We start from the raw sequence: 10465 nt of genomic DNA on the forward strand, positions 1-10465 counted from the left end.
CCGCTATGTTCACTGCAGCATTATTTACAGTTGCTAACATATGGAAACAATCTAAGTGTCTATCAGTGGATAAATGGATAAGAAATTGTGGTATAAATATATATATAAGTTCCGGCAGAAGTAATGCCTGCTTGAGTGTGGTTGGTAGGGTAATAATATGGGTGAGTTAATTTATAGTTTTAATTTGAACACTTCACTTAAAGTGTCATATGGTGTGCTTGAGTGTGATAAGGTTATGTTACAGTACTACATGCTTATGATTTTATAATAAAAGCTTTTGTAATAAAAAGGGACATTATTTGTATCAGACCCTGTGTGTATACTATAGAATATTATTCAGCCATAAAAAAAATAAGATCTCGTTATTTGAGACAACACGGATGGACCTCAATGGCATTATGCTAAGTGAAATAAGTCAGACAGACAGAAAGACATATCATGTGGCCTCTCTCATATGTGGAATCTAAAAACAAACAAACAAACAAACAAAAACAAGGTCATAGATACAGAAAACAGACTGTATGGTGGCTGCCAGAAGCAGAGGGTGGTGAGTAGGAGAAATGGGTGAAGGGGTCCAAAAGGTAAAAAAGAAAAAATCAAATTAAAATTAAAGAAAGAAATATCTGGTCCTGGCAGGGAGCCCCGTGAGGAGGTAACCACCCAGGTAACCACCCCAGTAACCACCCAGGTGGAGGTGAGGGTGACTCAGACAAGGAGGGTAGCAACGGGTCTGGTGAGAAGTGGCGGATAAAGCAGAACCCACCAGATGTCCTGGGTGGGACGTGAAGAAAGGAGTCATCACCTGACCCCAACTAGCCTGCTAGCCTGAGCAGTTTGGTGATTCCAGGTCTTACCGAACATAGCTCTTGATTCTTCCTCCGCCAGGCAAGCCCTGAGGGCTGTAAAGTGGGAGCTATTTATCTCCCCCTCCAGGCTCACTCTGGCCCCCACCAGCCACCTCGCTGTGTCCAACTCCCTAACTACTGTGTTGGGACCCTGGCCTAAGCCCAGGGAGTATCTTCACCGATGGAGGTCCCAGGTTCTCAGGGACCCGCGCCAGTCCTGCCAAGAAGGAGCCAATTTCAGAGGAAAGGGAGACTTTCTTGGATGAGTTCTCTTTGAAGGGTATGAAGACGTCCTTATTTTAAGGAAGGGAACTTGGACCCTGGCAGGGGGAGACATGAGAAGGGAAGATGTGTTACTAAGCCTGGGGGACAGGAGGCTGGAGAGGCAGGTGAGTGAGGACTGGGGGGAAGCCAGACACTGAGCGGCCAGAGTGAATTTCAAGATGGCACAATGGGACCAGGGCAGGGGCCCTGTGGCAGATTGTGCTTTCCAAAAATGGCCATAGTAATAGCTCTGATTCCATATGCTCTCCCAGACTCAATCCGAAGGTGGAATATAATCTCCTTCCTTCTTACAGGTTGTCCTTTGAGACTACCTTGATGAACACAATGCAGCAGAGATGATGCTATGTGACTTCCGATAAATCATAAAAGACAACATGGCTTCCGCTTGTGTCGCTGTCTCAGGATACTCACCTCGGACGCAGCCTCTGTTATGAGAAAGCCCAGGCCACGTGGAAAGCTCTCGTGTGGGTGGAGCAGCTGAAAATCCAGCTAAGATTCCTGCCACCGGCCAGGTTCAACCACAAACCACGTGAGCAAATGAGCTTCAGTAGCTTCAGCCCCAGATGCTGAGTGACATCAAGCCTTCAAGCTGAGGCCCCAGACGTCGAGGAGCAGAGGCAAGCGATCCCACCACGCCCTGTCGGAAATCCTCACTCATAGAAACAGTGAGTGTAGTTGGTTACGAAACAGCAGTAACTGGAACAAGCTCCAACACATGTCAGCCTGGTGAATAATGTCCCACCATCATTAATTTCTCCCTATTATTTCCAGAGTTATCGATGTCTAAATAGGCATTGTACACAGGCATTAAAGCCAATTATAGCCTCTTACATGAATATTATTTTTTTGTTGTTCCCCATTGTGCTTAGCTGGTGCTTGTTTTTTGGGGAGGCAGACACCCCACCCAGGGCAGGAACCAGCATCATGGTTCTGTTTAAGAATCGGGTTTTCTCTTCATGATGCTCTCTCATAGTCAATGATGCACCCACTCAGCTTGAAGGGAAAGAACCAGAGACTCCAGGTGACGCTGGAGGAAGGAATATGACTGGAGGTAAGGGGTTGTCTGCCCACCTGTGACTACCGGGCTAGCCCTGTCCCAGCCCAAGCTCCTTAACCACCCATGCATCCACCAGACATCTCCGCACCTATTCAGTCCATCACAACGGTCTTGAACACACAGTCTCGGCACAAGCAAGAATGCAGTGGCTCATAGCCTCATGCAGTTTCTACTGTAAAGGGGAGCCAAACAGAAGCAGATAAACAAACAAAGAGAATACTGGCAGGTTATGCCAAGTGCAGTGAAGGAAAGGCTCAGGTGTTGTCCTGGGGAACACTGGCTACCTTCCCCTGGGGCCAGGGCAGGCCTCCCTGAGGAGAGAGGGTGATCTATCCACTGAGACCTGAAGGAGCCAAACGAGGTCAACCCATCTGCAAGCAAGGGAAAGACGCTGGCTGGACCAAGGAGAGGAGGAGTATTGAAAGGACACCAGGAAACTCATAGACTAAGTAGGGAACTTGGAAGTTCCGGCTCAGAAAGTGGGCAGGAGCAAAGGGTGGCTGTGCAGCCGGCATCACAGTCAAAACTACATTGTGAAGCCAAAGGAATGAGGTCACAACACTGCTTGACCTAAGGATAACATGGCATCAGGATCTATTATAACCACCAGAACCACCGCCATTGTCCCCCAAAAGGAGTTCCCATTGTCCCTGCTTCTCCTTGCCACCAGCTCCCAATTTAAAATTCTAGGTAATGGCGAAGACACTATATAATATACAAATGATGTTATTATACGATTGTACTTCTGAAACCTATATAATTTTATTAACCAAGGTCACCCTGATAAATTCAATTTAAAAAGATTTTCAAAAACAAAAAAATAAGCCCTGGCTGGTGTGGCTCAGTGGATGGAGCACCGGCCTGAGAACCAAGAAGTCACTGGTCCAATTCCCTGTCAGGGCACATGCCTGGGCTGGGGGACAGGTTCCCCTTTGGAGGAGTGCCAGAAGGCACCAACTGATGCTTCTCTCACACGTCAATGTTTCTCTCCGACTCTTTCTCCTTCCCTTCCTCTCTCTCAGAAAATAAATAAATAAAATGTTTTTTAAATAAAAATAAAAAAATAAAAGCTTCCTATTGAATCCACTGAAGTGTGTGGAACACGGTGGGATGATGGCCAACACACCAAGGGAAAGGACTCTGTAGGCTGCAGAAATAGCGGGCTATTATATCTGTGGCAAAAGAGAGCTGCCTGTTGGAAAGTAAACGAACTTCCACTGACATTTCCGTGTGTTTATGGTTCATCTGAATCACTGAAATAAGAGCTTATTAAGGGTAAAGATCTTCTCTCATTTTGTTTTTGTTGTTTCCTTCTCCAGCTTTGCCATCTAGAACATCGCCTAGAAATGATCAAGTTCACAATAAATATTTTGAATGAACAGCAACATCAAAAAAAACATGTGAGAACATGTGCTTTGGCTGAGCCTAAGTCATGTGACTATGCTCTGGCTGCAGCAACGTCTGGGAACTTTGGACAAGATTCCCGGACCTGCAGCAACCCTCTTGGGGCTATGAAACAACAAGCATGAAGAAGAAAAGCCAACAGCCGAGGATAGCAGAACAGAAAGCTTGGAAGAACTAGGTCAGGGGTGTCAGACTCATTTTCACTGGGGCCACATCAGCCTCTCAGTTGCCTTGTAAGAGCCAAATGTAACTTTAGGACTGTATAAATGTAACTACTCCTTAACTAGGAGCAAGGATCTCGGTGCGGCTGCTGGGTAGAAATACGATGCCGGGCTGAATAAAACAAGGTGGAGGGCTTAATTCAGCCCATGGGCCTTGTGTTTGCCACCTGTGAACTAGGTCCTTGATGGCGCCGCTGAACCGCTATGCCAGTCAAGAGATCATCTAATTCTGGGCATTTCATTAAATAAACAGTAAAGGTTTTTGGAATTTTAGCCACTACAGGCTCAGCTTATTTTATCGTACCTTGCTATATTGCACTTCACAGATGTTGTGGGATTTGTTTTTGTTTTTAACAAACTGAAGGCAGGACCCTCCACTTGCAGAAAGGTTCCAACTCATTTTATTGTGATGCTCACTTTACTGCAGTGCTCTGGGACCGCACCCTCCATGTCACCACGGTGCACTGTAGTGGGAAAGATTCTGCTACTTGCAGCCAAAGCGCCGTGAACTGCTGCGGAGGGAAAGCGGCATGCTCAGGCACGTCTTCTCTGTGGTGATTGTGCTGTAGCAGGTGGAGAGGGGAGGCCGGTAAGCTCTCTCTCTAACTGTGCTGCGAATCAGGGGGCACTTATGAAAATGCAGATGTCAAAGCTCATCCTCAAAGATGCTGGCTCAGAATCACGAGGCATACGGCTTTTTACGGCATGCAAATTCACCCAGGCTGTCCATTGGACGCGCTTGATGAATGCTGCCCACACCGGTGCCTGGTTTAGAGGAGGGAACCCAAGTCTGCTCCATGTTCCTGCCTCCCCTCTCTGAGTCCCAACTTCGCATCTGCAGAGCTAAATGAGATCAGCAGTGTCAAGCAGTGGCACTGGTCCCCGACGCAGAATCAGTGTCAATAATACTATTTATTTATTAATATCGCCTCTGATTGGGGCTTCTATCATCAGCCACTAACTCCGATGCAGCAAAGGGGAGAGATGATGGGCTATAAAACTCAAAGACAAGGGTCAGGTCATGACTAATCCAGCAAAGGTGTGTAAAAGGTGAACCCAAATCACTGCGGTGTCTGTTCTCTAGCCTCTAATTAAATAACATTATGTAGTGCACCAGACGGCCTGGGGGTCCCGGCTCTGCCTCTCAACTGACTGTCAGATGGGGTGGATTATGTCAACAATCCGTGCCTCGGTTTCTTCATTTGTACAATGCAGATGATCGTCGCTCCCACCTCACCAAGTTGGGTGATCAGGGGGTTAATCACGTGGAGCACCACAGGCAGAGGGTACGGGTCTGGTGAAGGGCAGCGTTCATTACTGTTGCCGGGGCCAGTCCCTGCTCAAAGCTTCGTCTTAGGCAGAGAGGCTCCCCCTCACCCCAACCTCACCACCCCAGGGTTTGAGAGCACCAGGGGGCACACTCTCATGCTGCCAGAAGGGCACTGGGAGGCCTTTGGAAAACGAGATTTATTTCCCCTTGGTCGGAAGTGGTTAACCAGGGCTGAGTCTGCAGCCCCAGGGAGAGACCTGGGCTGAGGCTCAGCTCAGCTGTGAGGGTTTGTCTAGAGTGGAGCAGAGGCCCACACCTCTGGGGAGGCACGGGGATAGACACCAAGAGGTGCAGCCTGGAAATTAAGGAAAAGACCCAAGGATGCCAAGGGCTGGAGACAGCCTGCTGCAATCTTAAAGATAACCAACAGAGGGAGACCTGGACCAGAGCCGGTCTCCAGAATTTAGCAATAAGCAAATGCCAGACAGAGGAAACCAGGTGATTCCAATGGGCGCTCAAGACCCAACCAGCACCCTAGAGAGTGCATTGAAAGCCGCTGAGGAGCTTGTTATAACTGCATGTAACGATCCAGCATGGGAGGAGGAGCAGGGGTGGAGCAGGACGTGGACGTGTAGTGGATACTTCCAACTCTCTTGGCCTCACCTGGCGCTCATCCAGTCACCACCGCACATGGAGCTGACTCCGGCCTCTGACAGTGCTTTCCCTCTCACCTCCGCTTTAGACTCGCCCCTCTCTTCGACTTTCCCACTGAGGGCCCAGCGCAGCATCCATTGCATTCTACACTTAACAATAGTTAAAATGGTCAATTTTATATTTTATGTGTATTTTACCAAAATCTTTAAAAATAAATAATTTTAAGAGTCAGCCACATAAAACAACCATTACAACACTATGCTGAAGTGTTTGCAATGTGTAAAGATGTCCTCTGTGTGACAGACAGTGATTACACAAGGGGTGGGGGAGGGGTGGAGCTAGGCAGGAGGAAAGTTTCCATGCACTGCTCACACCAAGGTGCCATTCATTCCAAACAGATTGTTGCAAGGGAAGGTGCTCATTGTGATCCCAGGGCAACCACTGAGAAAACAGCTCTAGCGTTGTAGGAAAAGAACAACAAGAAAACCATACAGTTACACTAAAAAGTATCTATTTAACCCGAAGTTAATAATAGAGGAACAAATAGGTAAGACAGAAGACAAATAGCAAAACGGCAGAGGTAGATCCTATATTAATGGTAATTACATTACATGTAAATGGGTTAAACTATCCAATTAAAAGGCAGAGGCTGGCAGAATGGATTATAAATGAACTGGCCCAACTGCATACTGTCTACAGGAGACACACTTCATTCAGATCCAAAGACACAAACATGTTGAAAGTCGAAGGATGGGCAAACACGTGCCGTGCAAACAGCAACCAAACGAGAGCTGAAGTGGCCACAGCGATACTGGACAAAACAGGCTCTAAGACCGAAATTCTTACTGCAGAAAAAGTAATGAATGTTCCTTGGGCAGGATTTTTGTAGACAAAGCCCAGAAATTCATACACGTAACTTTCACTGCAGAAAATTCTCCTGAACACTAATGATTAAGAAACTTTGGTGGGTGGAGTAGAGCCAGGAATGGTTAAATTTGGCCCATACATTATTTTCTAAGTGTCTGATTTTTTTAACATTCAAAAATTAGGAGATGACATAATATTCAAACTAGCTGCTTCTTGTAGAAAGCCCGGCCACACCGGGCCCGCATTTCTGCTTGATAAATGTGGGCTCCACCAGAAACCAGCTTCCTTTCTAGATGGGCCTCTTGTCCAACTCTCCATAGTTCCCACCCGGAAGAGACGTGGTGCTGGACCAAGCCAACACTTCTCTCCACCCTCCCCATCCACTCTCAGTCCATAGAGGGGGAAACAGACCTAGCAAGGCAGGATATTGCCAAGTCTGGCACAGGGAGGCTCAGGCAGGAGCAGGTCCTCTGCTCCTGGTCTCCACCTGCCTCTCCATAGCACTAGCCTGCGTCACCATAAAGAAGCAGAAATGCTGCCTTTGAACTCTTAACCCACCAGCTGGGGCCAATCTGGGCTCCTCCTTCACCCTTCTCTGTTGCCTGGGGTCTGCAGGTTCCTCCTCCCCATCACAGCCACTTTTGGAGACCCCCACTACCACAATAACACTGAGAGTTGTGTGGGTGACAGCAACTGAGGGAGGGCACTCTCAAGGGCACTTGCCTCTGAACAGAGGTCCAGCGTGAGCTGCGTGAGTGACTGAGATTCCAATGCTGGAGCTTCAGGCACAGGCCCGGGAATTAGGGATACACACTCAGCCGTGTACTGCGCAGGGGGCGAGTACTGAATCTTCACATTAGTGCTGACTTGACATCAGCCTATAAAGAGAAGCGTCTTTCAAGTGATTCCCATTGTAAAACCTGTATTCAAATCAAACAACTAATGGGACTTCAATGTATATAAATCAATCAGGGCAGTCCCATGATTTGGTGGGAGGGGGACCAGGAGCCAGGTTCACTACACTTCCCTTTGCAGTAGACATCTGCTAGACCACGCCTTCCCCTGGGCACAGCAGGGGTGCAGGGAGGTAGAGACCCATGCGCCATTGCCGGGCTCCCACAGCAAGTGTGTGCCAACATGTGTCTCTGCTCTGCTTTCAGATAGCTTCAGTCGCTGAGCCATGTTACAGAAGTGGCAGGGGGCATCTCTGGGTAACCCACTGCCAGAAGAGACTGAAATCAGCCCCACCATCTCTTGGAGGGACAGTTCCAAGGTGTGCCCACACAGTTCTTCAGAGAGAGCCCTGCGGGATTAAGCTCCCGTGGCCATGGTAATTGTCTTAGTCCGTTCAGGCCTATATAACAAAATACCTTAGACTGGATGACTTGTAAATAACAGAAATTTATTTCTCCCAGTTCTGGAGGCTGGAAGTCTGAGATCAGGGAGTGAGTAAGGTAAACGTTCTAGTGAGGGCCCCTTCCAGGTTGCACACTCCTGACTTCTTTTATTGTCCTCACAAGGCAGAAAGAGGGAGGGAGCTCTGTGGGGTCTCATGATTGGATCACCCCCCAGAGGCCCCGCCTCCTAACCCCACCACATCAGGAGCTGAATTTCAGCACATGGATTTTGGGTGAGACACAAACATTCAGTCCGTGACAGTCACCCACATATTAACTCACAGTTTATTTACATTCTCCCTTCTGTGTCACTCTTAACGCTCCTTCCCTTCTGTCTCCTTGGAGCCCCTCCAGAATCAACTATAGGCACCCAAGTTCTTGCCTTTGGTTCTGCTTTCAGGGGAACCCAAAGTAAGACATCCCTAATCACTGCCCCCAACATGCCTCCCCGAAGTGTCCAGGACTGCTCGGTGTGGGTGACGGCCACAGCCCTAAGCATCTCTACACCCCGGCCTTCTTGATGACTGTGGCTTCCCCCGCTTCGCCTCCCAGAAGCCACCTGGGCTCAGGAAGAAGAAGCCAAAAGGAAAATATCAACGCACTTGACTTTGTACATTTTAAATGCTTTACATAAAATTAAGTAGACCACAAATAGTCCGTGGTGGCTGGACGTGGGAGTTGAGCAGACTGCGTGAGATGAAAAGACTGGTTTGGGACACGTGTTTTTGGTGCCTTAGTGATATCTCGGGGCAGTTTCCAGTAGACATTAGTTACCGTTTCCGGAATTCCGGAGACAGACATTTGAAAGACATGGAACTATCAGCGACATTCAAAGTCATGCACACTGATGAGATCACCCAGGGGGATGCTGAGGGCAGAAATAAAGGCGGAGCATCACTTGTGTAACTTAACTATGGTGCCTTCTCAAGGATGATGCTTCGGGGGCAATGGAACGAAGGAACTTCTGTTTTAACTTTAGACACGTTTTTCCAGCTTTACTGACATGCAATTGGCCAACAAAATTGGGTGGTATTTAAGACATACATTGTGATGACTTGCTACGTGTACGCTTTATGAAAGGGTTCCCACCATCTAGTTAATTAACACACCCATCACCACACACATTTACCTCTTTTTTGGTGAGAATATTTAAGTTCTATTCTCTCAGCCATTTAAATTTTGCAACACAATGTTATCAACTGTAGTCACCACGTTTTACATTAGATTCTCACACCTCATTCATCTTAATATCTGAAAGTCTGTACCCTTTTACCCACCTCTCCCTATCTCCCTCACTGCTCAGCCTCCAGCAACCACCATTCTACTTGCTGTTTCTATGCCTTTGACTTTAACAAATACCTTCGATTTGTTATGTTTCACATAGTTGTCTGCAGCAGTTGAGAGTGAGAGAGCCAGACATAGGGTCATGAAGACCCCACTCGGTGCCTGCTGGATGCCCCTCCAGAGAAATATTATTGAACCTTAAAAAGGAAGAAAATTCTGACACGTGTTACAACATGGATTGCTAAGTGACATCCTCTCAGCACCTGGAAGGGGGCCAACCTCCAATACACGCCCCAGCTCAGGGCAGGTCAGCCCCATCCCCTTGACGTTGACTGTGCCAGGCCTGCCCAGCACCCCTGACGCTGCACACCTGCGGTTTGCTCAAGGAGGCAGAGAGGGTTTATTTATTCTTTATAGTCACAGCCTGACAGCTGCCAGGGGCCCTGGGGCTGTTTTGGAAGGCAGCTCCCCATGACAGGCATCAGTCTGCTCTCCTGCTGAAGAGGGCCACCTATAAAATGCAGGACCAGACGCCAACTCCACCAAAGGCTTTGTCCCCCAGGAAGAGAGGCCCCACGCATGGTGCTGGTGGGCAGCCAGGGCCAGGACACAGAGATGGAGGAGAGCCGGGCAAAGAGGGAGTGAGGTGCACACAGTCCCCCTGCCACACAATACCCACCCTCTGAGTCACAGTTTCCTCATCTATAAAATGGACATAATTACACATACATTTCAGCCTCTTTGAACAAAATCACGTGAGATAATACATTTGGATTTTTTTATTTTCTTGGAAATTGTTCTGTACTGAACACACTAATGAGGGACTGTTGCTGTCACTCTGGCTGTTGTCACCAGGCATGGCCTACTCCCCTCAAAGGGACTCATGAAGTCCCAGAAAGGATGGCCCCGAAGGCCACCTACCCAAGAACCCCAGACTTCTGTCAACTGTGAACCACCTCCACAATTTTCACCTTTTCCTGAGGAGTACTGTTTCCACCATTTACTTGATGATTTTCTATAAATCAGAGGCCCTTCTTTTCAGCAGCCTCCTCAGCAAGTTAAGAGCGTGATGGGAAGACCTTGCTGGCAGAGGAACCTGGACCAGCCCCCGCCAGGACCAGACCTCAGTCTGCAGTGAACACCCTGTCATTGTCCTCACGCCTGTCTTAAAAACAGGTAGA

This window comes from Phyllostomus hastatus, unplaced genomic scaffold (genome assembly GCF_019186645.2).
Source record: "Phyllostomus hastatus isolate PE091 unplaced genomic scaffold, TTU_PhHast_1.1 phas_contig_17, whole genome shotgun sequence".
Classification (NCBI taxonomy): Eukaryota; Metazoa; Chordata; class Mammalia; order Chiroptera; family Phyllostomidae; genus Phyllostomus; species Phyllostomus hastatus.